Raw genomic sequence first — 23,716 nt, 5'->3', positions numbered from 1 at the left:
GCTGTATCAGCAGCCACTCAGAAAGCGAGGAGCAAGTGTGAAAACTGCAGAGATATCAGCCAACATGCTTGCAATTAGACGTATTAAAAATTTACTTATGCAGGCATCGACAGACAAATATCTGATGCCTAAATGCCAGCAAGTACAGCTTGGGAAAGCATCACCTGGGACACACACAGACTAAGCATGAAGGCAGAAAAAGCATGGATATCCGTTTTTCTTCTGAGGTTCAAAATAATTTGTGCAACAATGCGCCGAGTGTAATGAGAAATAGTCAGGCATTGTCAGTTTTGAGTAGGATTCGTATGTTTACCTCTAAAAAAGGGCTCGTCCGGGACTTGAACCCGGGACCTCTCGCACCCTAAGCGAGAATCATACCCCTAGACCAACGAGCCGAGGCACACAAGAGTCACCTTTTGCACCGGCTCCGGGGGTTATTGGCAGCGAGTTGGTGAATGATTCACCCAAAGCAAGCAACTGCACATGCTGCTCTCTTCTGCAATATGGTTGCTGTCTTTTCCATGGCCGTCATCGAACAAGAAATGAAAATACCTCCATCCTTCAGACATTTTGTTTGCTCTAGGTGTATGCTCTCGGTGAGGACAATAAAACAATTTCTGCTCTCATGCCTTGCTTTCATCAAGTACGCCCACCCTTCAGTACAAAAGGACGTGCAAACGAATGGCGCAAACTATCGTCACTTCTCTTTTTGAGCTGTCACTGATGCCCCTGGAGCACAGTACGTCACGCTGGTGAGGGATAGACAGCTTCCATTATCTCAGCTTTCCCATAAGTTGAGAGAGTAAATGCAAACAATAAGCTGCTGTTTCTGCCCGGTCTCGAACCAGGGACCTTTCGCGTGTAAAGCGAACGTGATAACCACTACACCACAGAAACAGATACTCTTGCAGCAATCTTCTTGGCATGTAGTGGGCTGGAAAGCACAGACCAAGGGCCAATGTCCATGAAGCTCAACGTTGGACCCTCCTTACCCGATCTCTTTCTTTGGAAGAAAGGAACGAGGACCACTTTTATTCCAAAAGGCGATTTTAAAACCATACCTGAAATCACACTAGAAAAACACTTTGAATTTAATGTTCCTACACTGATGGTCCACCCCAGAAAAGCAGTTGCAAAGAAGTCCGGCACTGAAATTCTATACGCCAAAAGTGGGAAACAGCATGCAGGGAAAGGAACTTTCTCACCATACACGGCGTCTTATAGCATTGAAAAGAAGAAATGGTCCTATATAATAAGCAGCCTAAAAATAATTCCACAACATGGGCTCGTCCGGGATTTGAACCCGGGACCTCTCGCACCCGAAGCGAGAATCATACCCCTAGACCAACGAGCCTGGTTCCCCTGTTGGCAATTTGAACAATTTCTGATGCGTCTTTCAGAAACAAAGCAGTGCTATTTGGCTGCTCTCTCTCTATGTGAGCCACACAAAGTCATGTTTTCTCTCAAGGTGTTGTTTTTTTCACTCTTGCAAGGAAGGGATCAGCCGATATACTAGCTGCCAGTGAGCAGAAAAAAGGCACTGATGAGAACTGCAGGCACTTTCTGGCACTTGTACTTCTCTGCAAGTCCTGGACCCTTGCCCCATTAATTTCCACCCCAGAAGCAAGGGAGGGCCTGCCAATTCTTGCTCCTAAGAAAGAGGCGTTTGATTCTTGGATTCAAACATGCTCACTCAGCGCTCGATGTCTCGATCAGGCGAGATTTATATGAGTGGCTCGCAGGACTGAAACACTCACCTGGGAGACCCAGGGTGGCTGAATTCCCAGAATGGCCATTGTTGGGCAAGTCACCTCCTTTCCTCCTGCCTCAATCTAGAATTGGCTGCAAATCACAAGATAGAGTTCAATGTCCGTGTGTACTGCCTACTCCCAGCTACCTCTCTGTCTTCCTTATGTAAATTAAAATTCGCAAGGGGGACCAATGACAATCTGCTCCTCCCACATAACCAGGAAGCCCTGTTGAACATGTCTGCCTGTGTTGTTGCAGGGACAGTGCCTTCTCCGCCCAAAAGGTGGCAGGAGAGCCTCACAACAAAGATGGGATCAACTGCTTAATGAGAAACCAGCACAGCAGTTAGTGTGATGGAGTGCAAATTTAACGGAAGGTGTGCCTGAGGTGTCCCTTCCAGGAATACATGGAATTGTGATTGAGGGCCCAGCCTGATCGTTGGTGGATTTCTCGTCATATGTTACAGGTCCGTGCAAAGATTGTGGTGTGTGGGGAATGCACTGCAAAAAACAGGACGATTTAAGGGTGTAAAAGAGACCTGTCAGAAGTGGGATTTGAACCCACACCTCCATGAGGAGACCAGAAGTCTCAGTTGCACTGAAAATCAAGCTCTCTTGAGTCTGGCGCCTTAGACCACTCGGCCATCCTGACAGCCCTGGCTATGTACAGGTCTGACTCTTCTGTCTGCACTTGCCAATGTTTGCACTTACAGCGTTCGCAGCAATGTCACAGGTGTAAAGGCCCCACAATACAACATGGCATGATAAAAAAAAAAGCTAGGCACAAGAGCGACCACTGATGGATGCGGATTACTTTGTTTCGTCTTGGAAAAGTAAAGGAAGTTTCCCACGGCTCGCTGGGTTCATGGACCGCCTCTTCTTAAGCTTGCATTGAGATAATAAGGTTTTAGAGGGTGCACATAAAAGCAGCTCATGCACAGTGTTTCTGCCCGGTCTCGAACCAGGGACCTTTTGCGTGTTAGGCGAACGTGATGACCACTACACTACAGAAACTAACTTGCTGTGTTTTACTGTTAGAGCAAGGTTCCTCTCAAGGATTCTCTCTACTTCTATTCTGCTGTATCAGCAGCCACTCAGAAAGCGAGGAGCAAGTGTGAAAACTGCAGAGATATCAGCCAACATGCTTGCAATTAGACGTATTAAAAATTTACTTATGCAGGCATCGACAGACAAATATCTGATGCCTAAATGCCAGCAAGTACAGCTTGGGAAAGCATCACCTGGGACACACACAGACTAAGCATGAAGGCAGAAAAAGCATGGATATCCGTTTTTCTTCTGAGGTTCAAAATAATTTGTGCAACAATGCGCCGAGTGTAATGAGAAATAGTCAGGCATTGTCAGTTTTGAGTAGGATTCGTATGTTTACCTCTAAAAAAGGGCTCGTCCGGGACTTGAACCCGGGACCTCTCGCACCCTAAGCGAGAATCATACCCCTAGACCAACGAGCCGAGGCACACAAGAGTCACCTTTTGCACCGGCTCCGGGGGTTATTGGCAGCGAGTTGGTGAATGATTCACCCAAAGCAAGCAACTGCACATGCTGCTCTCTTCTGCAATATGGTTGCTGTCTTTTCCATGGCCGTCATCGAACAAGAAATGAAAATACCTCCATCCTTCAGACATTTTGTTTGCTCTAGGTGTATGCTCTCGGTGAGGACAATAAAACAATTTCTGCTCTCATGCCTTGCTTTCATCAAGTACGCCCACCCTTCAGTACAAAAGGACGTGCAAACGAATGGCGCAAACTATCGTCACTTCTCTTTTTGAGCTGTCACTGATGCCCCTGGAGCACAGTACGTCACGCTGGTGAGGGATAGACAGCTTCCATTATCTCAGCTTTCCCATAAGTTGAGAGAGTAAATGCAAACAATAAGCTGCTGTTTCTGCCCGGTCTCGAACCAGGGACCTTTCGCGTGTAAAGCGAACGTGATAACCACTACACCACAGAAACAGATACTCTTGCAGCAATCTTCTTGGCATGTAGTGGGCTGGAAAGCACAGACCAAGGGCCAATGTCCATGAAGCTCAACGTTGGACCCTCCTTACCCGATCTCTTTCTTTGGAAGAAAGGAACGAGGACCACTTTTATTCCAAAAGGCGATTTTAAAACCATACCTGAAATCACACTAGAAAAACACTTTGAATTTAATGTTCCTACACTGATGGTCCACCCCAGAAAAGCAGTTGCAAAGAAGTCCGGCACTGAAATTCTATACGCCAAAAGTGGGAAACAGCATGCAGGGAAAGGAACTTTCTCACCATACACGGCGTCTTATAGCATTGAAAAGAAGAAATGGTCCTATATAATAAGCAGCCTAAAAATAATTCCACAACATGGGCTCGTCCGGGATTTGAACCCGGGACCTCTCGCACCCGAAGCGAGAATCATACCCCTAGACCAACGAGCCTGGTTCCCCTGTTGGCAATTTGAACAATTTCTGATGTGTCTTTCAGAAACAAAGCAGTGCTATTTGGCTGCTCTCTCTCTATGTGAGCCACACAAAGTCATGTTTTCTCTCAAGGTGTTGTTTTTTTCACTCTTGCAAGGAAGGGATCAGCCGATATCCTAGCTGCCAGTGAGCAGAAAAAAGGCACTGATGAGAACTGCAGGCACTTTCTGGCACTTGTACTTCTCTGCAAGTCCTGGACCCTTGCCCCATTAATGTCCACCCCAGAAGCAAGGGAGGGCCTGCCAATTCTTGCTCCTAAGAAAGAGGCGTTTGATTCTTGGATTCAAACACGCTCACTCAGCGCTCGATGTCTCGATCAGGCGAGATTTATATGAGTGGCTCGCAGGACTGAAACACTCACCTGGGAGACCCAGGGTGGCTGAATTCCCAGAATGGCCATTGTTGGGCAAGTCACCTCCTTTCCTCCTGCCTCAATCTAGAATTGGCTGCAAATCACAAGATAGAGTTCAATGTCCGTGTGTACTGCCTACTCCCAGCTACCTCTCTGTCTTCCTTATGTAAATTAAAATTCGCAAGGGGGGACCAATGACAATCTGCTCCTCCCACATAACCAGGAAGCCCTGTTGAACATGTCTGCCTGTGTTGTTGCAGGGACAGTGCCTTCTCCACCCAAAAGGTGGCAGGAGAGCCTCACAACAAAGATGGGATCAACTGCTTAATGAGAAACCAGCACAGCAGTTAGTGTGATGGAGTGCAAATTTAACGGAAGGTGTGCCTGAGGTGTCCCTTCCAGGAATACATGGAATTGTGATTGAGGGCCCAGCCTGATCGTTGGTGGATTTCTCGTCATATGTTACAGGTCCGTGCAAAGATTGTGGTGTGTGGGGAATGCACTGCAAAAAACAGGACGATTTAAGGGTGTAAAAGAGACCTGTCAGAAGTGGGATTTGAACCCACGCCTCCATGAGGAGACCAGAAGTCTCGGTTGCACTGAAGATCAAGCTCTCTTGAGTCTGGCGCCTTGGACCACTCGGCCATCCTGACAGCCCTGGCTATGTACAGGTCTGACTCTTCTGTCTGCACTTGCCAATGTTTGCACTTACAGCGTTCGCAGCAATGTCACAGGTGTAAAGGCCCCACAATACAACATGGCATGATAAAAAAAAAAGCTAGGCACAAGAGCGACCACTGATGGATGCGGATTACTTTGTTTCGTCTTGGAAAAGTAAAGGAAGTTTCCCACGGCTCGCTGGGTTCATGGACCGCCTCTTCTTAAGCTTGCATTGAGATAATAAGGTTTTAGAGGGTGCACATAAAAGCAGCTCATGCACAGTGTTTCTGCCCGGTCTCGAACCAGGGACCTTTCGCGTGTTAGGCGAACATGATGACCACTACACTACAGAAACTAACTTGCTGTGTTTTACTGTTAGAGCAAGGTTCCTCTCAAGGATTCTCTCTACTTCTATTCTGCTGTATCAGCAGCCACTCAGAAAGCGAGGAGCAAGTGTGAAAACTGCAGAGATATCAGCCAACATGCTTGCAATTAGACGTATTAAAAATTTACTTATGCAGGCATCGACAGACAAATATCTGATGCCTAAATGCCAGCAAGTACAGCTTGGGAAAGCATCACCTGGGACACACACAGACTAAGCATGAAGGCAGAAAAAGCATGGATATCCGTTTTTCTTCTGAGGTTCAAAATAATTTGTGCAACAATGCGCCGAGTGTAATGAGAAATAGTCAGGCATTGTCAGTTTTGAGTAGGATTCGTATGTTTACCTCTAAAAAAGGGCTCGTCCGGGATTTGAACCCGGGACCTCTCGCACCCTAAGCGAGAATCATACCCCTAGACCAACGAGCCGAGGCACAGAAGAGTCACCTTTCGCACCGGCTCCGGCGGTTATTGGCAGCGAGTTGGTGAATGATTCACCCAAAGCAAGCAACTGTACATGCTGCTCTCTTCTGCAATATGGTTGCTGTCTTTTCCATGGCCGTCATCGAACAAGAAATGAAAATACCTCCATCCTTCAGACATTTTGTTTGCTCTAGGTGTATGCTCTCGGTGAGGACAATAAAACAATTTCTGCTCTCATGCCTTGCTTTCATCAAGTAGGCCCACCCTTCAGTTCAAAAGGACGTGCAAACGAATGGCGCAAACTATCGTCACTTCTCTTTTTGAGCTGTCACTGATGCCGCTGGAGCACAGTACGTCACGCTGGTGAGGGATAGACAGCTTCCATTATCTCAGCTTTCCTATAAGTTGAGAGAGTAAATGCAAACAATAAGCTGCTGTTTCTGCCCGGTCTCGAACCAGGGACCTTTCGCGTGCAAAGCGAACGTGATAACCACTACACCACAGAAACAGATACTCTTGCAGCAATCTTCTTGGCATGTAGTGGGCTGGAAAGCACAGACCAAGGGCCAATGTCCATGAAGCTCAACGTTGGACCCTCCTTACCCGATCTCTTTCTTTGGAAGAAAGGAACGAGGACCACTTTTATTCCAAAAGGCGATTTTAAAACCATACCTGAAATCACGCTAGAAAAACACTTTGAATTTAATGTTCCTACACTGATGGTCCACCCCAGAAAAGCAGTTGCAAAGAAGTCCGGCACTGAAATTCTATACGCCAAAAGTGGGAAACAGCGTGCAGGGAAAGGAACTTTCTCACCATACACGGCGTCTTAGAGCATTGAAAAGAAGAAATGGTCCTATATAATAAGCAGCCTAAAAATAATTCCACAACATGGGCTCGTCCGGGATTTGAACCCGGGACCTCTCGCACCCGAAGCGAGAATCATACCCCTAGACCAACGAGCCTGATTCCCCTGTCAGCAATTTGAACAATTTCTGATGCGTCTTTCAGAAACAAAGCAGTGCTATTTGGCTGCTCTCTCTCTATGTGAGCCACACAAAGTCATGTTTTCTCTCAAGGTGTTGTTTTTTTCACTCTTGCAAGGAAGGGATCAGCCGATATCCTAGCTGCCAGTGAGCAGAAAAAAGGCACTGATGAGAACTGCAGGCACTTTCTGGCACTTGTACTTCTCTGCAAGTCCTGGACCCTTGCCCCATTAATGTCCACCCCAGAAGCAAGGGAGGGCCTGCCAATTCTTGCTCCTAAGAAAGAGGCGTTTGATTCTTGGATTCAAACACGCTCACTCAGCGCTCGATGTCTCGATCAGGCGAGATTTATATGAGTGGCTCGCAGGACTGAAACACTCACCTGGGAGACCCAGGGTGGCTGAATTCCCAGAATGGCCATTGTTGGGCAAGTCACCTCCTTTCCTCCTGCCTCAATCTAGAATTGGCTGCAAATCACAAGATAGAGTTCAATGTCCGTGTGTACTGCCTACTCCCAGCTACCTCTCTGTCTTCCTTATGTAAATTAAAATTCGCAAGGGGGGACCAATGACAATCTGCTCCTCCCACATAACCAGGAAGCCCTGTTGAACATGTCTGCCTGTGTTGTTGCAGGGACAGTGCCTTCTCCACCCAAAAGGTGGCAGGAGAGCCTCACAACAAAGATGGGATCAACTGCTTAATGAGAAACCAGCACAGCAGTTAGTGTGATGGAGTGCAAATTTAACGGAAGGTGTGCCTGAGGTGTCCCTTCCAGGAATACATGGAATTGTGATTGAGGGCCCAGCCTGATCGTTGGTGGATTTCTCGTCATATGTTACAGGTCCGTGCAAAGATTGTGGTGTGTGGGGAATGCACTGCAAAAAACAGGACGATTTAAGGGTGTAAAAGAGACCTGTCAGAAGTGGGATTTGAACCCACGCCTCCATGAGGAGACCAGAAGTCTCGGTTGCACTGAAGATCAAGCTCTCTTGAGTCTGGCGCCTTGGACCACTCGGCCATCCTGACAGCCCTGGCTATGTACAGGTCTGACTCTTCTGTCTGCACTTGCCAATGTTTGCACTTACAGCGTTCGCAGCAATGTCACAGGTGTAAAGGCCCCACAATACAACATGGCATGATAAAAAAAAAAGCTAGGCACAAGAGCGACCACTGATGGATGCGGATTACTTTGTTTCGTCTTGGAAAAGTAAAGGAAGTTTCCCACGGCTCGCTGGGTTCATGGACCGCCTCTTCTTAAGCTTGCATTGAGATAATAAGGTTTTAGAGGGTGCACATAAAAGCAGCTCATGCACAGTGTTTCTGCCCGGTCTCGAACCGGGGACCTTTCGCGTGTTAGGCGAACATGATGACCACTACACTACAGAAACTAACTTGCTGTGTTTTACTGTTAGAGCAAGGTTCCTCTCAAGGATTCTCTCTACTTCTATTCTGCTGTATCAGCAGCCACTCAGAAAGCGAGGAGCAAGTGTGAAAACTGCAGAGATATCAGCCAACATGCTTGCAATTAGACGTATTAAAAATTTACTTATGCAGGCATCGACAGACAAATATCTGATGCCTAAATGCCAGCAAGTACAGCTTGGGAAAGCATCACCTGGGACACACACAGACTAAGCATGAAGGCAGAAAAAGCATGGATATCCGTTTTTCTTCTGAGGTTCAAAATAATTTGTGCAACAATGCGCCGAGTGTAATGAGAAATAGTCAGGCATTGTCAGTTTTAAATAGGATTCGTATGTTTACCTCTAAAAAAGGGCTCGTCCGGGATTTGAACCCGGGACCTCTCGCACCCTAAGCGAGAATCATACCCCTAGACCAACGAGCCGAGGCACAGAAGAGTCACCTTTTGCACCGGCTCCGGGGGTTATTGGCAGCGAGTTGGTGAATGATTCACCCAAAGCAAGCAACTGCACATGCTGCTCTCTTCTGCAATATGGTTGCTGTCTTTTCCATGGCCGTCATCGAACAAGAAATGAAAATACCTCCATCCTTCAGACATTTTGTTTGCTCTAGGTGTATGCTCTCGTTGAGGACAATAAAACAATTTCTGCTCTCATGCCTTGCTTTCATCAAGTAGGCCCACCCTTCAGTTCAAAAGGACGTGCAAACGAATGGCGCAAACTATCGTCACTTCTCTTTTTGAGCTGTCACTGATGCCGCTGGAGCACAGTACGTCACGCTGGTGAGGGATAGACAGCTTCCATTATCTCAGCTTTCCTATAAGTTGAGAGAGTAAATGCAAACAATAAGCTGCTGTTTCTGCCCGGTCTCGAACCAGGGACCTTTCGCGTGTAAAGCGAACGTGATAACCACTACACCACAGAAACAGCTACTCTTGCAGCAATCTTCTTGGCATGTAGTGGGCTGGAAAGCACAGACCAAGGGCCAATGTCCATGAAGCTCAACGTTGGACCCTCCTTACCCGATCTCTTTCTTTGGAAGAAAGGAACGAGGACCACTTTTATTCCAAAAGGCGATTTTAAAACCATACCTGAAATCACGCTAGAAAAACACTTTGAATTTAATGTTCCTACACTGATGGTCCACCCCAGAAAAGCAGTTGCAAAGAAGTCCGGCACTGAAATTCTATACGCCAAAAGTGGGAAACAGCGTGCAGGGAAAGGAACTTTCTCACCATACACGGCGTCTTATAGCATTGAAAAGAAGAAATGGTCCTATATAATAAGCAGCCTAAAAATAATTCCACAACATGGGCTCGTCCGGGATTTGAACCCGGGACCTCTCGCACCCGAAGCGAGAATCATACCCCTAGACCAACGAGCCTGATTCCCCTGTCAGCAATTTGAACAATTTCTGATGCGTCTTTCAGAAACAAAGCAGTGCTATTTGGCTGCTCTCTCTCTATGTGAGCCACACAAAGTCATGTTTTCTCTCAAGGTGTTGTTTTTTTCACTCTTGCAAGGAAGGGATCAGCCGATATCCTAGCTGCCAGTGAGCAGAAAAAAGGCACTGATGAGAACTGCAGGCACTTCCTGGCACTTGTACTTCTCTGCAAGTCCTGGACCCTTGCCCCATAAACTTCCACCCCAGAAGCAAGGGAGGGCCTGCCAATTCTTGCTTCTAAGAAAGAAGCGTTTGATTCTTGGATTCAAACATGCTCACTCAGCGCTCAATCAGGCTCGATCAGGCGAGATTTATATGAGTGGCTCGCAGGACTGAAACACTCACCTGGGAGACCCAGGGTGGCTGAATTCCCAGAATGGCCATTGTTGGGCAAGTCACCTCCTTTCCTCCTGCCTCAATCTAGAATTGGCTGCAAATCACAAGATAGAGTTCAATGTCCGTGTGTACTGCCTACTCCCAGCTACCTCTCTGTCTTCCTTATGTAAATTAAAATTCGCAAGGGGGGACCAATGACAATCTGCTCCTCCCACATAACCAGGAAGCCCTGTTGAACATGTCTGCCTGTGTTGTTGCAGGGACAGTGCCTTCTCCGCCCAAAAGGTGGCAGGAGAGCCTCACAACAAAGATGGGATCAACTGCTTAATGAGAAACCAGCACAGCAGTTAGTGTGATGGAGTGCAAATTTAACGGAGGGTGTGCCTGAGGTGTCTCTTCCAGGAATACATGGAATTGTGATTGAGGGCCCAGCCTGATCGTTGGTGGATTTCTCGTCATATGTTACAGGTCCGTGCAAAGATTGTGGTGTGTGGGGAATGCACTGCAAAAAACAGGACGATTTAAGGGTGTAAAAGAGACCTGTCAGAAGTGGGATTTGAACCCACGCCTCAATGAGGAGACCAGAAGTCTCAGTTGCACTGAAGATCAAGCTCTCTTGAGTCTGGCGCCTTAGACCACTCGGCCATCCTGACAGCACTGGCTATGTACAGGTCTGACTCTTCTGTCTGCACTTGCCAATGTTTGCACTTACAGCGTTCGCAGCAATGTCACAGGTGTAAAGGCCCCACAATACAACATGGCATGATGAAAAAAAAAGCTAGGCACAAGAGCGACCACTGATGGATGCGGATTACTTTGTTTCGTCTTGGAAAAGTAAAGGAAGTTTCCCACGGCTCGCTGGGTTCATGGACCGCCTCTTCTTAAGCTTGCATTGAGATAATAAGGTTTTAGAGGGTGCACATAAAAGCAGCTCATGCACAGTGTTTCTGCCCGGTCTCGAACCGGGGACCTTTCGCGTGTTAGGCAAACGTGATGACCACTACACTACAGAAACTAACTTGCTGTGTTTTACTGTTAGAGCAAGGTTCCTCTCAAGGATTCTCTCTACTTCTATTCTGCTGTATCAGCAGCCACTCAGAAAGCGAGGAGCAAGTGTGAAAACTGCAGAGATATCAGCCAACATGCTTGCAATTAGACGTATAAAAAATTTACTTATGCAGGCATCGACAGACAAATATCTGATGCCTAAATGCCAGCAAGTACAGCTTGGGAAAGCATCACCTGGGACACACACAGACTAAGCATGAAGGCAGAAAAAGCATGGATATCCGTTTTTCTTCTGAGGTTCAAAATAATTTGTGCAACAATGCGCCGAGTGTAATGAGAAATAGTCAGGCATTGTCAGTTTTGAGTAGGATTCGTATGTTTACCTCTAAAAAAGGGCTCGTCCGGGATTTGAACCCGGGACCTCTCGCACCCTAAGCGAGAATCATACCCCTAGACCAACGAGCCGAGGCACACAAGAGTCACCTTTTGCACCGGCTCCGGGGGTTATTGGCAGCGAGTTGGTGAATGATTCACCCAAAGCAAGCAACTGCACATGCTGCTCTCTTCTGCAATATGGTTGCTGTCTTTTCCAAGGCCGTCATCGAACAAGAAATGAAAATACCTCCATCCTTCAGACATTTTGTTTGCTCTAGGTGTATGCTCTCGGTGAGGACAATAAAACAATTTCTGCTCTCATGCCTTGCTTTCATCAAGTAGGCCCACCCTTCAGTTCAAATGGACGTGCAAACGAATGGCGCAAACTATCGTCACTTCTCTTTTTGAGCTGTCACTGATGCCCCTGGAGCACAGTACGTCACGCTGGTGAGGGATAGACAGCTTCCATTATCTCAGCTTTCCTATAAGTTGAGAGAGTAAATGCAAACAATAAGATGCTGTTTCTGCCCGGTCTCGAACCAGGGACCTTTCGCGTGTAAAGCGAACGTGATAACCACTACACCACAGAAACAGATACTCTTGCAGCAATCTTCTTGGCATGTAGTGGGCTGGAAAGCACAGACCAAGGGCCAATGTCCTTGAAGCTCAACGTTGGACCCTCCTTACCCAATCTCTTTCTTTGGAAGAAAGGAACGATGACCACTTTTATTCCAAAAGGCGATTTTAAAACCATACCTGAAATCACGCTAGAAAAACACTTTGAATTTAATGTTCCTACACTGATGGTCCACCCCAGAAAAGCAGTTGCAAAGAAGTCCGGCACTGAAATTCTATACGCCAAAAGTGGGAAACAGCGTGCAGGGAAAGGAACTTTCTCACCATACACGGCGTCTTATAGCATTGAAAAGAAGAAATGGTCCTATATAATAAGCAGCCTAAAAATAATTCCACAACATGGGCTCGTCCGGGATTTGAACCCGGGACCTCTCGCACCCGAAGCGAGAATCATACCCCTAGACCAACAAGCCTGATTCCCCTGTCAGCAATTTGAACAATTTCTGATGCGTCTTTCAGAAACAAAGCAGTGCTATTTGGCTGCTCTCTCTCTATGTGAGCCACACAAAGTCATGTTTTCTCTCAAGGTGTTGTTTTTTTCACTCTTGCAAGGAAGGGATCAGCCGATATCCTAGCTGCCAGTGAGCAGAAAAAAGGCACTGATGAGAACTGCAGGCACTTTCTGGCACTTGTACTTCTCTGCAAGTCCTGGACCCTTGCCCCATAAACTTCCACCCCAGAAGCAAGGGAGGGCCTGCCAATTCTTGCTTCTAAGAAAGAAGCGTTTGATTCTTGGATTCAAACATGCTCACTCAGCACTCAATGAGGCTCGATCAGGCGAGATTTATATGAGTGGCTCGCAGGACTGAAACACTCACCTGGGAGACCCAGGGTGGCTGAATTCCCAGAATGGCCATTGTTGGGCAAATCACCTCCTTTCCTCCTGCCTCAATCTAGAATTGGCTGCAAATCACAAGATAGAGTTCAATGTCCGTGTGTACTGCCTACTCCCAGCTACCTCTCTGTCTTCCTTATGTAAATTAAAATTCGCAAGGGGGGACCAATGACAATCTGCTCCTCCCACATAACCAGGAAGCCCTGTTGAACATGTCTGCCTGTGTTGTTGCAGGGACAGTGCCTTCTCCGCCCAAAAGGTGGCAGGAGAGCCTCACAACAAAGATGGGATCAACTGCTTAATGAGAAACCAGCACAGCAGTTAGTGTGATGGAGTGCAAATTTAACGGAAGGTGTGCCTGAGGTGTCCCTTCCAGGAATACATGGAATTGTGATTGAGGGCCCTGCCTGATCGTTGGTGGATTTCTCGTCATATGTTACAGGTCCGTGCAAAGATTGTGGTGTGTGGGGAATGCACTGCAAAAAACAGGACGATTTAAGGGTGTAAAAGAGACCTGTCAGAAGTGGGATTTGAACCCACGCCTCCATGAGGAGACCAGAAGTCTCAGTTGCACTGAAGATCAAGCTCTCTTGAGTCTGGCGCCTTAGACCACTCGGCCATACTGGCAGCCCTGGCTATGTACAGGTCTGACTCTTCTGTCTGCACTTGCCAATGTTTGCACTTACAGCGTTCGCAGCAATGTCACAGGTGTAAAGGCCCCACAATACAACATGGCATGATAAAAAAAAAAGCTAGGCACAAGAGCGACCACTGATGGATGCGGATTACTTTGTTTCGTCTTGGAAAAGTAAAGGAAGTTTCCCACGGCTCGCTGGGTTCATGGACCGCCTCTTCTTAAGCTTGCATTGAGATAATAAGGTTTTAGAGGGTGCACATAAAAGCAGCTCATGCACAGTGTTTCTGCCCGGTCTCGAACCGGGGACCTTTCGCGTGTTAGGCGAACGTGATGACCACTACACTACAGAAACTAACTTGCTGTGTTTTACTGTTAGAGCAAGGTTCCTCTCAAGGATTCTCTCTACTTCTATTCTGCTGTATCAGCAGCCACTCAGAAAGCGAGGAGCAAGTGTGAAAACTGCAGAGATATCAGCCAACATGCTTGCAATTAGACGTATTAAAAATTTACTTATGCAGGCATCGACAGACAAATATCTGATGCCTAAATGCCAGCAAGTACAGCTTGGGAAAGCATCACCTGGGACACACACAGACTAAGCATGAAGGCAGAAAAAGCATGGATATCCGTTTTTCTTCTGAGGTTCAAAATAATTTGTGCAACAATGCGCCGAGTGTAATGAGAAATAGTCAGGCATTGTCAGTTTTGAGTAGGATTCGTATGTTTACCTCTAAAAAAGGGCTTGTCTGGGATTTGAACCCGGGACCTCTCGCACCCTAAGCGAGAATCATACCCCTAGACCAACGAGCCGAGGCACAGAAGAGTCACCTTTTGCACCGGCTCCGGGGGTTATTGGCAGCGAGTTGGTGAATGATTCACCCAAAGCAAGCAACTGCACATGCTGCTCTCTTCTGCAATATGGTTGCTGTCTTTTCCATGGCCGTCATCGAACAAGAAATGAAAATACCTCCATCCTTCAGACATTTTGTTTGCTCTAGGTGTATGCTCTCGGTGAGGACAATAAAACAATTTCTGCTCTCATGCCTTGCTTTCATCAAGTAGGCCCACCCTTCAGTACAAAAGGACGTGCAAACGAATGGCGCAAACTATCGTCACTTCTCTTTTTGAGCTGTCACTGATGCCCCTGAAGCACAGTACGTCACGCTGGTGAGGGATAGACAGCTTCCATTATCTCAGCTTTCCTATAAGTTGAGAGAGTAAATGCAAACAATAAGCTGCTGTTTCTGCCCGGTCTCGAACCAGGGACCTTTCGCGTGTAAAGCAAACGAGATAACCACTACACCACAGAAACAGATACTCTTGCAGCAATCTTCTTGGCATGTAGTGGGCTGGAAAGCACAGACCAAGGGCCAATGTCCATGAAGCTCAACGTTGGACCCTCCTTACCCGATCTCTTTCTTTGGAAGAAAGGAACGAGGACCACTTTTATTCCAAAAGGCGATTTTAAAACCATACCTGAAATCACGCTAGAAAAACACTTTGAATTTAATGTTCCTACACTGATGGTCCACCCCAGAGAAGCAGTTGCAAAGAAGTCCGGCACTGAAATTCTATACGCCAAAAGTGGGAAACAGCGTGCAGGGAAAGGAACTTTCTCACCATACACGGCGTCTTATAGCATTGAAAAGAAGAAATGGTCCTATATAATAAGCAGCCTAAAAATAATTCCACAACATGGGCTCGTCCGGGATTTGAACCCAGGACCTCTCGCACCCGAAGCGAGAATCATACCCCTAGACCAACGAGCCTGATTCCCCTGTCAGCAATTTGAACAATTTCTGATGCGTCTTTCAGAAACAAAGCAGTGCTATTTGGCTGCTCTCTCTCTATGTGAGCCACACAAAGTCATGTTTTCTCTCAAGGTGTTGTTTTTTTCACTCTTGCAAGGAAGGGATCAGCCGATATCCTAGCTGCCAGTGAGCAGAAAAAAGGCACTGATGAGAACTGCAGGCACTTTCTGGCACTTGTACTTCTCTGCAAGTCCTGGACCCTTGCCCCATAAACTTCCACCCCAGAAGCAAGGGAGGGCCTGCCAATTCTTGCTTCTAAGAAAGAAGCGTTTGATTCTTGGATTCAAACATGCTCACTCAGCACTCAATGAGGCTCGATCAGGCGAGATTTATATGAGTGGCTCGCAGGACTGAAACACTCACCTGGGAGACCCAGGGTGGCTGAATTCCCAGAATGGCCATTGTTGGGCAAGTCACCTCCTTTCCTCCTGCCTCAATCTAGAATTGGCTGCAAATCACAAGATAGAGTTCAATGTCCGTGTGTACTGCCTACTCCCAGCTACCTCTCTGTCTTCCTTATGTAAATTAAAATTCGCAAGGGGGGACCAATGACAATCTGCTCCTCCCACATAACCAGGAAGCCCTGTTGAACATGTCTGCCTGTGTTGTTGCAGGGACAGTGCCTTCTCCGCCCAAAAGGTGGCAGGAGAGCCTCACAACAAAGATGGGATCAACTGCTTAATGAGAAACCAGCACAGCAGTTAGTGTGATGGAGTGCAAATTTAACGGAGGGTGTGCCTGAGGTGTCCCTTCCAGGAATACATGGAATTGTGATTGAGGGCCCAGCCTTATCGTTGGTGGATTTCTCGTCATATGTTACAGGTCCGTGCAAAGATTGTGGTGTGTGGGGAATGCACTGCAAAAAACAGGACGATTTAAGGGTGTAAAAGAGACCTGTCAGAAGTGGGATTTGAACCCACGCCTCCATGAGGAGACCAGAAGTCTCAGTTGCTCTGAAGATCAAGCTCTCTTGAGTCTGGCGCCTTAGACCACTCGGCCATCCTGACAGCACTGGCTATGTACAGGTCTGACTCTTCTGTCTGCACTTGCCAATGTTTGCACTTACAGCGTTCGCAGCAATGTCACAGGTGTAAAGGCCCCACAATACAACATGGCATGATGAAAAAAAAAGCTAGGCACAAGAGCGACCACTGATGGATGCGGATTACTTTGTTTCGTCTTGGAAAAGTAAAGGAAGTTTCCCACGGCTCGCTGGGTTCATGGACCGCCTCTTCTTAAGCTTGCATTGAGATAATAAGGTTTTAGAGGGTGCACATAAAAGCAGCTCATGCACAGTGTTTCTGCCCGGTCTCGAACCGGGGACCTTTCGCGTGTTAGGCGAACGTGATGACCACTACACTACAGAAACTAACTTGCTGTGTTTTACTGTTAGAGCAAGGTTCCTCTCAAGGATTCTCTCTACTTCTATTCTGCTGTATCAGCAGCCACTCAGAAAGCGAGGAGCAAGTGTGAAAACTGCAGAGATATCAGCCAACATGCTTGCAATTAGACGTATTAAAAATTTACTTATGCAGGCATCGACAGACAAATATCTGATGCCTAAATGCCAGCAAGTACAGCTTGGGAAAGCATCACCTGGGACACACACAGACTAAGCATGAAGGCAGAAAAAGCATGGATATCCGTTTTTCTTCTGAGGTTCAAAATAATTTGTGCAACAATGCGCCGAGTGTAATGAGAAATAGTCAGGCATTGTCAGTTTTGAGTAGGATTCGTATGTTTACCTCTAATAAAGGGCTCGTCCGGGATTTGAACCCGGGACCTCTCGCACCCTAAGCGAGAATCATACCCCTAGACCAACGAGCCGAGGCACACAAGAGTCACCTTTTGCACCGGCTCCGGGGATTATTGGCAGCGAGTTGGTGAATGATTCACCCAAAGCAAGCAACTGCACATGCTGCTCTCTTCTGCAATATGGTTGCTGTCTTTTCCAAGGCCGTCATCGAACAAGAAATGAAAATACCTCCATCCTTCAGACATTTTGTTTGCTCTAGGTGTATGCTCTCGGTGAGGACAATAAAACAATTTCTGCTCTCATGCCTTGCTTTCATCAAGTAGGCCCACCCTTCAGTTCAAAAGGACGTGCAAACGAATGGCGCAAACTATCGTCACTTCTCTTTTTGAGCTGTCACTGATGCCCCTGGAGCACAGTACGTCACGCTGGTGAGGGATAGACAGCTTCCATTATCTCAGCTTTCCTATAAGTTGAGAGAGTAAATGCAAACAATAAGATGCTGTTTCTGCCCGGTCTCGAACCAGGGACCTTTCGCGTGTAAAGCGAACGTGATAACCACTACACCACAGAAACAGATACTCTTGCAGCAATCTTCTTGGCATGTAGTGGGCTGGAAAGCACAGACCAAGGGCCAATGTCCTTGAAGCTCAACGTTGGACCCTCCTTACCCAATCTCTTTCTTTGGAAGAAAGGAACGATGACCACTTTTATTCCAAAAGGCGATTTTAAAACCATACCTGAAATCACGCTAGAAAAACACTTTGAATTTAATGTTCCTACACTGATGGTCCACCCCAGAAAAGCAGTTGCAAAGAAGTCCGGCACTGAAATTCTATACGCCAAAAGTGGGAAACAGCGTGCAGGGAAAGGAACTTTCTCACCATACACGGCGTCTTATAGCATTGAAAAGAAGAAATGGTCCTATATAATAAGCAGCCTAAAAATAATTCCACAACATGGGCTCGTCCGGGGTTTGAACCCGGGACCTCTCGCACCCGAAGCGAGAATCATACCCCTAGACCAACAAGCCTGATTCCCCTGTCAGCAATTTGAACAATTTCTGATGCGTCTTTCAGAAACAAAGCAGTGCTATTTGGCTGCTCTCTCTCTATGTGAGCCACACAAAGTCATGTTTTCTCTCAAGGTGTTGTTTTTTTCACTCTTGCAAGGAAGGGATCAGCCGATATCCTAGCTGCCAGTGAGCAGAAAAAAGGCACTGATGAGAACTGCAGGCACTTTCTGGCACTTGTACTTCTCTGCAAGTCCTGGACCCTTGCCCCATAAACTTCCACCCCAGAAGCAAGGGAGGGCCTGCCAATTCTTGCTTCTAAGAAAGAAGCGTTTGATTCTTGGATTCAAACATGCTCACTCAGCACTCAATGAGGCTCGATCAGGCGAGATTTATATGAGTGGCTCGCAGGACTGAAACACTCACCTGGGAGACCCAGGGTGGCTGAATTCCCAGAATGGCCATTGTTGGGCAAATCACCTCCTTTCCTCCTGCCTCAATCTAGAATTGGCTGCAAATCACAAGATAGAGTTCAATGTCCGTGTGTACTGCCTACTCCCAGCTACCTCTCTGTCTTCCTTATGTAAATTAAAATTCGCAAGGGGGGACCAATGACAATCTGCTCCTCCCACATAACCAGGAAGCCCTGTTGAACATGTCTGCCTGTGTTGTTGCAGGGACAGTGCCTTCTCCGCCCAAAAGGTGGCAGGAGAGCCTCACAACAAAGATGGGATCAACTGCTTAATGAGAAACCAGCACAGCAGTTAGTGTGATGGAGTGCAAATTTAACGGAAGGTGTGCCTGAGGTGTCCCTTCCAGGAATACATGGAATTGTGATTGAGGGCCCTGCCTGATCGTTGGTGGATTTCTCGTCATATGTTACAGGTCCGTGCAAAGATTGTGGTGTGTGGGGAATGCACTGCAAAAAACAGGACGATTTAAGGGTGTAAAAGAGACCTGTCAGAAGTGGGATTTGAACCCACGCCTCCATGAGGAGACCAGAAGTCTCAGTTGCACTGAAGATCAAGCTCTCTTGAGTCTGGCGCCTTAGACCACTCGGCCATACTGGCAGCCCTGGCTATGTACAGGTCTGACTCTTCTGTCTGCACTTGCCAATGTTTGCACTTACAGCGTTCGCAGCAATGTCACAGGTGTAAAGGCCCCACAATACAACATGGCATGATAAAAAAAAAAGCTAGGCACAAGAGCGACCACTGATGGATGCGGATTACTTTGTTTCGTCTTGGAAAAGTAAAGGAAGTTTCCCACGGCTCGCTGGGTTCATGGACCGCCTCTTCTTAAGCTTGCATTGAGATAATAAGGTTTTAGAGGGTGCACATAAAAGCAGCTCATGCACAGTGTTTCTGCCCGGTCTCGAACCGGGGACCTTTCGCGTGTTAGGCGAACGTGATGACCACTACACTACAGAAACTAACTTGCTGTGTTTTACTGTTAGAGCAAGGTTCCTCTCAAGGATTCTCTCTACTTCTATTCTGCTGTATCAGCAGCCACTCAGAAAGCGAGGAGCAAGTGTGAAAACTGCAGAGATATCAGCCAACATGCTTGCAATTAGACGTATTAAAAATTTACTTATGCAGGCATCGACAGACAAATATCTGATGCCTAAATGCCAGCAAGTACAGCTTGGGAAAGCATCACCTGGGACACACACAGACTAAGCATGAAGGCAGACAAGCATTTGCAATGCAATAGGTCTCGCAGTTACGCAAGTTTATGCCACTGGCATTGTAAATAACAATGCCTTTTATTTATGTTTATAAAAAGAAAACAAAACTAAAAGGCATTGTTATTTGCAATGTCAATAGCTCAAACTCACGTCAATGCGAGACCTATTGCATTGCAAATGCTTGTTTTTTTTGGGTGGAGTTTTATATAGCACGAACTCGACCCGGAGGTATCAGAGCGCTTTACATGAGCACTAGTTATGCTACAGACGCACCCATACATTTTACAATAGCGATCGCTTTCAGTGCCGCTTGTTATTGCAGTCTCTTGATTGGTTGACAGGCCAATTCCTGTTTACTAAGGGTTCGTCCCCCTTATAAATCTTTTCGTGACGTCCCGTTCCAACAATCTTGAAATGTTGTGATCTGATGATTGTTTTATAGACTGTAAGTTTTAAGGGATCAATTTTTCGAAATAACTTTATAGTGATGGAGCTACGTGAATCACTGCCAGGGGCAGATGCCGGGGTGCCATCAGGTGCGGGTCACGAGAGAGCCTGGCACATATCGCCAGCTTGCACCAGTATCCGACCGCTGCTTAGCGCCTGGTTCAAGTTCCCACTAAGTGGCACTACAGGTGGACCTTGGTGCCAGGCACAACTCTCCAGCTAGCGCCAACGTGTCTTTCTGGCAGCGCCTCAAAGCCAGCCAGTTAGACACCACCCTGACATCCCGGGCTTCAAGGATTAACGTTTCGGGGAGGGGGGGGGGTGATCCTCAGGGCTGCGCACCCACAGAATCCCATGATCCTGCCTCACGTGACACTACAGATATGGAGGATTCATTCTGAAAGTGAATAAACACTCCGGGGGAGTATAAGCGAGCAGAGCCCCTCTGCGCCCCAACCCTGGCCCTGGCTCAGTGCTTCGAAGGGTGCAGCTTCGGAGGCCAGGCACAGGCCATGAAGGCTGTCCTGTGACCACATGTCCTCTCTGAGGCCTTTTCTTGGGAAGTCGGGGGACAGTTTCCTAGTGTGTACTAGACGTGCAGAGGAATGTAGTCCCAGCAAGCAAGGTCACCGTATTCCTTCATCTAGATCCGCAGCTAAATTGTTCAATTTGAGTTAAACCAGAACTACAACTCCCACAATACTTTGTCGTCTACTTAAGGACAAGACAGGAACATAAAGTCTCTGATGACGTGGTGGCCAGTCACCTTAAGGGACCGGTCTGTAGGCGCGCGCCTTACACAGACTCCTGGGTAACAAGCCGGTACAGAAAAACGAAAGGAACAGAGGGCAGAAAGGCACGAAAAACGAGTGGCACAGAGGGCAGAAGGGCACAAAAAAACGAGTGGAACAGAGGGCAGAAAGGCACAAAAAAAAGAGGGAAACGAGTGGAACAGAGGACAGAAAGGCACAAAAAAGAGTGGCGCAGAAGGGCACAAAAGACGAGAGGAGCAGAGGGCAGAAAGGCACACAAAAAACGAGTGGAACAGAGGGCAGAAGGGCACAAAAACGAGTGGAACAGAGGGCAGAAGGGCACAAAAACGAGAGGAGCAGAGGGCAGAAAGGAACAAAAAAAGAGGGAAAACGAGTGTAACAGAGGACAGAAAGGCACAAAAAGAGGGAAAACGAGTGGAACAGAGGGCAGAAAGGCACAAAAAACGAGGAAAAAAAAACGGGTGGCACAGAACAAGAGCGCACTGAAGCTGACGAGGAGGGAGTGGGAGGGGGGAGTGGGGGCGGGCGCAGTGGTGCGGGCCGCAGTTGTAAAAGGCAGGGAGAGGGTGAGATTGAGGAAGGGAAAGATAGGGATCAAAGGAAAAAACAAGGGGTGGCAAATGGTGTGCACTTTGATGTCCTCAGTGGCCCCGCGGCTCACTGAGGACATCAAAGCAAGTGATCAGGCAGTGCTTTTCAGGCTGCCAAATGGTGCGCGCGCCCAGGGCACATGCACTGTATTTGGAGGCCTGGAAAGCACTGTTTGCACTTCCAAAAGTGCCTACTATAAGTCTCGCCAGAACAGCGCTAAAGCGCTGTCTCAGACGAGACCTAAAAAAGCATGGATATCCGTTTTTCTTCTGAGGTTCAAAATAATTTGTGCAACAATGCGCCGAGTGTAATGAGAAATAGTCAGGCATTGTCAGTTTTGAGTAGGATTCGTATGCTTACCTCTAAAAAAGGGCTCGTCCGGGATTTGAACCCGGGACCTCTCGCACCCTAAGCGAGAATCATACCCCTAGACCAACGAGCCGAGGCACACAAGAGTCACCTTTTGCACCGGCTCCGGGGGTTATTGGCAGCGAGTTGGTGAATGATTCACCCAAAGCAAGCAACTGCACATGCTGCTCTCTTCTGCAATATGGTTGCTGTCTTTTCCATGGCCGTCATCGAACAAGAAATGAAAATACCTCCATCCTTCAGACATTTTGTTTGCTCTAGGTGTATGCTCTCGGTGAGGACAATAAAACAATTTCTGCTCTCATGCCTTGCATTCATCAAGTAGGCCCACCCTTCAGTACAAAAGGACGTGCAAACGAATGGCGCAAACTATCGTCACTTCTCTTTTTGAGCTGTCACTGATGCCCCTGGAGCACAGTACGTCACGCTGGTGAGGGATAGACAGCTTCCATTATCTCAGCTTTCCCATAAGTTGAGAGAGTAAATGCAAACAATAAGCTGCTGTTTCTGCCCGGTCTCGAACCAGGGACCTTTCGCGTGTAAAGCGAACGTGATAACCACTACACCACAGAAACAGATACTCTTGCAGCAATCTTCTTGGCATGTAGTGGGCTGGAAAGCACAGACCAAGGGCCAATGTCCATGAAGCTCAACGTTGGACCCTCCTTACCCGATCTCTTTCTTTGGAAGAAAGGAACGAGGACCACTTTTATTCCAAAAGGCGATTTTAAAACCATACCTGAAATCACACTAGAAAAACACTTTGAATTTAATGTTCCTACACTGATGGTCCACCCCAGAAAAGCAGTTGCAAAGAAGTCCGGCACTGAAATTCTATACGCCAAAAGTGGGAAACAGCGTGCAGGGAAAGGAACTTTCTCACCATACACGGCGTCTTATAGCATTGAAAAGAAGAAATGGTCCTATATAATAAGCAGCCTAAAAATAATTCCACAACATGGGCTCGTCCGGGATTTGAACCCGGGACCTCTCGCACCCGAAGCGAGAATCATACCCCTAGACCAACGAGCCTGGTTCCCCTGTTGGCAATTTGAACAATTTCTGATGCGTCTTTCAGAAACAAAGCAGTGCTATTTGGCTGCTCTCTCTCTATGTGAGCCACACAAAGTCATGTTTTCTGTCAAGGTGTTGTTTTTTTCACTCTTGCAAGGAAGGGATCAGCCGATATCCTAGCTGCCAGTGAGCAGAAAAAAGGCACTGATGAGAACTGCAGGCACTTTCTGGCACTTGTACTTCTCTGCAAGTCCTGGACCCTTGCCCCATTAATTTCCACCCCAGAAGCAAGGGAGGGCCTGCCAATTCTTGCTCCTAAGAAAGAGGCGTTTGATTCTTGGATTCAAACACGCTCACTCAGCGCTCAATGTCTCGATCAGGCGAGATTTATATGAGTGGCTCGCAGGACTGAAACACTCACCTGGGAGACCCAGGGTGGCTGAATTCCCAGAATGGCCATTGTTGGGCAAGTCACCTCCTTTCCTCCTGCCTCAATCTAGAATTGGCTGCAAATCACAAGATAGAGTTCAATGTCCGTGTG

At 47.3% G+C, this 23,716-nt stretch overlaps 30 non-coding genes across 30 annotated transcripts; all 30 read right to left on the bottom strand.

Annotated features, from left to right (window-relative positions):
* Positions 1–323: 323 nt before the first annotated feature.
* Positions 324–395, bottom strand: TRNAP-AGG (transfer RNA proline (anticodon AGG)). Its single transcript has one exon. It is a non-coding gene; the product is annotated as a tRNA-Pro (tRNA).
* Positions 396–824: 429 nt separating this feature from the next.
* Positions 825–897, bottom strand: TRNAV-UAC (transfer RNA valine (anticodon UAC)). The gene has a single exon. It is a non-coding gene; the product is annotated as a tRNA-Val (tRNA).
* A 385-nt stretch (positions 898–1,282) lies between these two features.
* Positions 1,283–1,354, bottom strand: TRNAP-CGG (transfer RNA proline (anticodon CGG)). The gene has a single exon. It is a non-coding gene; the product is annotated as a tRNA-Pro (tRNA).
* A 1,794-nt stretch (positions 1,355–3,148) lies between these two features.
* Positions 3,149–3,220, bottom strand: TRNAP-AGG (transfer RNA proline (anticodon AGG)). The gene has a single exon. It is a non-coding gene; the product is annotated as a tRNA-Pro (tRNA).
* Positions 3,221–3,649: 429 nt separating this feature from the next.
* On the bottom strand, positions 3,650–3,722 carry TRNAV-UAC (transfer RNA valine (anticodon UAC)). The gene has a single exon. It is a non-coding gene; the product is annotated as a tRNA-Val (tRNA).
* Positions 3,723–4,107: 385 nt separating this feature from the next.
* Positions 4,108–4,179, bottom strand: TRNAP-CGG (transfer RNA proline (anticodon CGG)). The gene has a single exon. It is a non-coding gene; the product is annotated as a tRNA-Pro (tRNA).
* A 935-nt stretch (positions 4,180–5,114) lies between these two features.
* TRNAL-CAA (transfer RNA leucine (anticodon CAA)) lies at positions 5,115–5,226 on the bottom strand. The gene is made up of 2 exons: positions 5,189–5,226; positions 5,115–5,160 (listed from the first exon to the last, which is right to left on the bottom strand). It is a non-coding gene; the product is annotated as a tRNA-Leu (tRNA).
* Positions 5,227–5,515: 289 nt separating this feature from the next.
* TRNAV-AAC (transfer RNA valine (anticodon AAC)) lies at positions 5,516–5,588 on the bottom strand. Its single transcript has one exon. It is a non-coding gene; the product is annotated as a tRNA-Val (tRNA).
* Positions 5,589–5,974: 386 nt separating this feature from the next.
* Positions 5,975–6,046, bottom strand: TRNAP-AGG (transfer RNA proline (anticodon AGG)). Its single transcript has one exon. It is a non-coding gene; the product is annotated as a tRNA-Pro (tRNA).
* An 887-nt stretch (positions 6,047–6,933) lies between these two features.
* On the bottom strand, positions 6,934–7,005 carry TRNAP-CGG (transfer RNA proline (anticodon CGG)). The gene has a single exon. It is a non-coding gene; the product is annotated as a tRNA-Pro (tRNA).
* A 935-nt stretch (positions 7,006–7,940) lies between these two features.
* On the bottom strand, positions 7,941–8,052 carry TRNAL-CAA (transfer RNA leucine (anticodon CAA)). Its single transcript has 2 exons — positions 8,015–8,052; positions 7,941–7,986 (listed from the first exon to the last, which is right to left on the bottom strand). It is a non-coding gene; the product is annotated as a tRNA-Leu (tRNA).
* A 289-nt stretch (positions 8,053–8,341) lies between these two features.
* Positions 8,342–8,414, bottom strand: TRNAV-AAC (transfer RNA valine (anticodon AAC)). The gene has a single exon. It is a non-coding gene; the product is annotated as a tRNA-Val (tRNA).
* Positions 8,415–8,800: 386 nt separating this feature from the next.
* Positions 8,801–8,872, bottom strand: TRNAP-AGG (transfer RNA proline (anticodon AGG)). The gene has a single exon. It is a non-coding gene; the product is annotated as a tRNA-Pro (tRNA).
* Positions 8,873–9,301: 429 nt separating this feature from the next.
* On the bottom strand, positions 9,302–9,374 carry TRNAV-UAC (transfer RNA valine (anticodon UAC)). Its single transcript has one exon. It is a non-coding gene; the product is annotated as a tRNA-Val (tRNA).
* Positions 9,375–9,759: 385 nt separating this feature from the next.
* On the bottom strand, positions 9,760–9,831 carry TRNAP-CGG (transfer RNA proline (anticodon CGG)). The gene has a single exon. It is a non-coding gene; the product is annotated as a tRNA-Pro (tRNA).
* Positions 9,832–11,169: 1,338 nt separating this feature from the next.
* Positions 11,170–11,242, bottom strand: TRNAV-AAC (transfer RNA valine (anticodon AAC)). The gene has a single exon. It is a non-coding gene; the product is annotated as a tRNA-Val (tRNA).
* A 386-nt stretch (positions 11,243–11,628) lies between these two features.
* Positions 11,629–11,700, bottom strand: TRNAP-AGG (transfer RNA proline (anticodon AGG)). The gene has a single exon. It is a non-coding gene; the product is annotated as a tRNA-Pro (tRNA).
* A 429-nt stretch (positions 11,701–12,129) lies between these two features.
* On the bottom strand, positions 12,130–12,202 carry TRNAV-UAC (transfer RNA valine (anticodon UAC)). Its single transcript has one exon. It is a non-coding gene; the product is annotated as a tRNA-Val (tRNA).
* A 385-nt stretch (positions 12,203–12,587) lies between these two features.
* On the bottom strand, positions 12,588–12,659 carry TRNAP-CGG (transfer RNA proline (anticodon CGG)). Its single transcript has one exon. It is a non-coding gene; the product is annotated as a tRNA-Pro (tRNA).
* A 1,338-nt stretch (positions 12,660–13,997) lies between these two features.
* Positions 13,998–14,070, bottom strand: TRNAV-AAC (transfer RNA valine (anticodon AAC)). Its single transcript has one exon. It is a non-coding gene; the product is annotated as a tRNA-Val (tRNA).
* A 1,345-nt stretch (positions 14,071–15,415) lies between these two features.
* Positions 15,416–15,487, bottom strand: TRNAP-CGG (transfer RNA proline (anticodon CGG)). The gene has a single exon. It is a non-coding gene; the product is annotated as a tRNA-Pro (tRNA).
* Positions 15,488–16,424: 937 nt separating this feature from the next.
* On the bottom strand, positions 16,425–16,536 carry TRNAL-CAA (transfer RNA leucine (anticodon CAA)). Its single transcript has 2 exons — positions 16,499–16,536; positions 16,425–16,470 (listed from the first exon to the last, which is right to left on the bottom strand). It is a non-coding gene; the product is annotated as a tRNA-Leu (tRNA).
* A 289-nt stretch (positions 16,537–16,825) lies between these two features.
* Positions 16,826–16,898, bottom strand: TRNAV-AAC (transfer RNA valine (anticodon AAC)). The gene has a single exon. It is a non-coding gene; the product is annotated as a tRNA-Val (tRNA).
* Positions 16,899–17,284: 386 nt separating this feature from the next.
* On the bottom strand, positions 17,285–17,356 carry TRNAP-AGG (transfer RNA proline (anticodon AGG)). Its single transcript has one exon. It is a non-coding gene; the product is annotated as a tRNA-Pro (tRNA).
* Positions 17,357–17,785: 429 nt separating this feature from the next.
* On the bottom strand, positions 17,786–17,858 carry TRNAV-UAC (transfer RNA valine (anticodon UAC)). The gene has a single exon. It is a non-coding gene; the product is annotated as a tRNA-Val (tRNA).
* Positions 17,859–18,243: 385 nt separating this feature from the next.
* Positions 18,244–18,315, bottom strand: TRNAP-CGG (transfer RNA proline (anticodon CGG)). The gene has a single exon. It is a non-coding gene; the product is annotated as a tRNA-Pro (tRNA).
* Positions 18,316–19,653: 1,338 nt separating this feature from the next.
* On the bottom strand, positions 19,654–19,726 carry TRNAV-AAC (transfer RNA valine (anticodon AAC)). Its single transcript has one exon. It is a non-coding gene; the product is annotated as a tRNA-Val (tRNA).
* A 2,436-nt stretch (positions 19,727–22,162) lies between these two features.
* On the bottom strand, positions 22,163–22,234 carry TRNAP-AGG (transfer RNA proline (anticodon AGG)). The gene has a single exon. It is a non-coding gene; the product is annotated as a tRNA-Pro (tRNA).
* A 429-nt stretch (positions 22,235–22,663) lies between these two features.
* On the bottom strand, positions 22,664–22,736 carry TRNAV-UAC (transfer RNA valine (anticodon UAC)). Its single transcript has one exon. It is a non-coding gene; the product is annotated as a tRNA-Val (tRNA).
* Positions 22,737–23,121: 385 nt separating this feature from the next.
* TRNAP-CGG (transfer RNA proline (anticodon CGG)) lies at positions 23,122–23,193 on the bottom strand. Its single transcript has one exon. It is a non-coding gene; the product is annotated as a tRNA-Pro (tRNA).
* Between the last annotated feature and the right edge of the window lie 523 nt (positions 23,194–23,716).

Source organism: Triturus cristatus, chromosome 10, assembly GCF_964204655.1.
Source record: "Triturus cristatus chromosome 10, aTriCri1.1, whole genome shotgun sequence".
NCBI lineage: Eukaryota > Metazoa > Chordata > Amphibia > Caudata > Salamandridae > Triturus > Triturus cristatus.
This window is presented reverse-complemented; position numbering and strand designations above follow the sequence as displayed.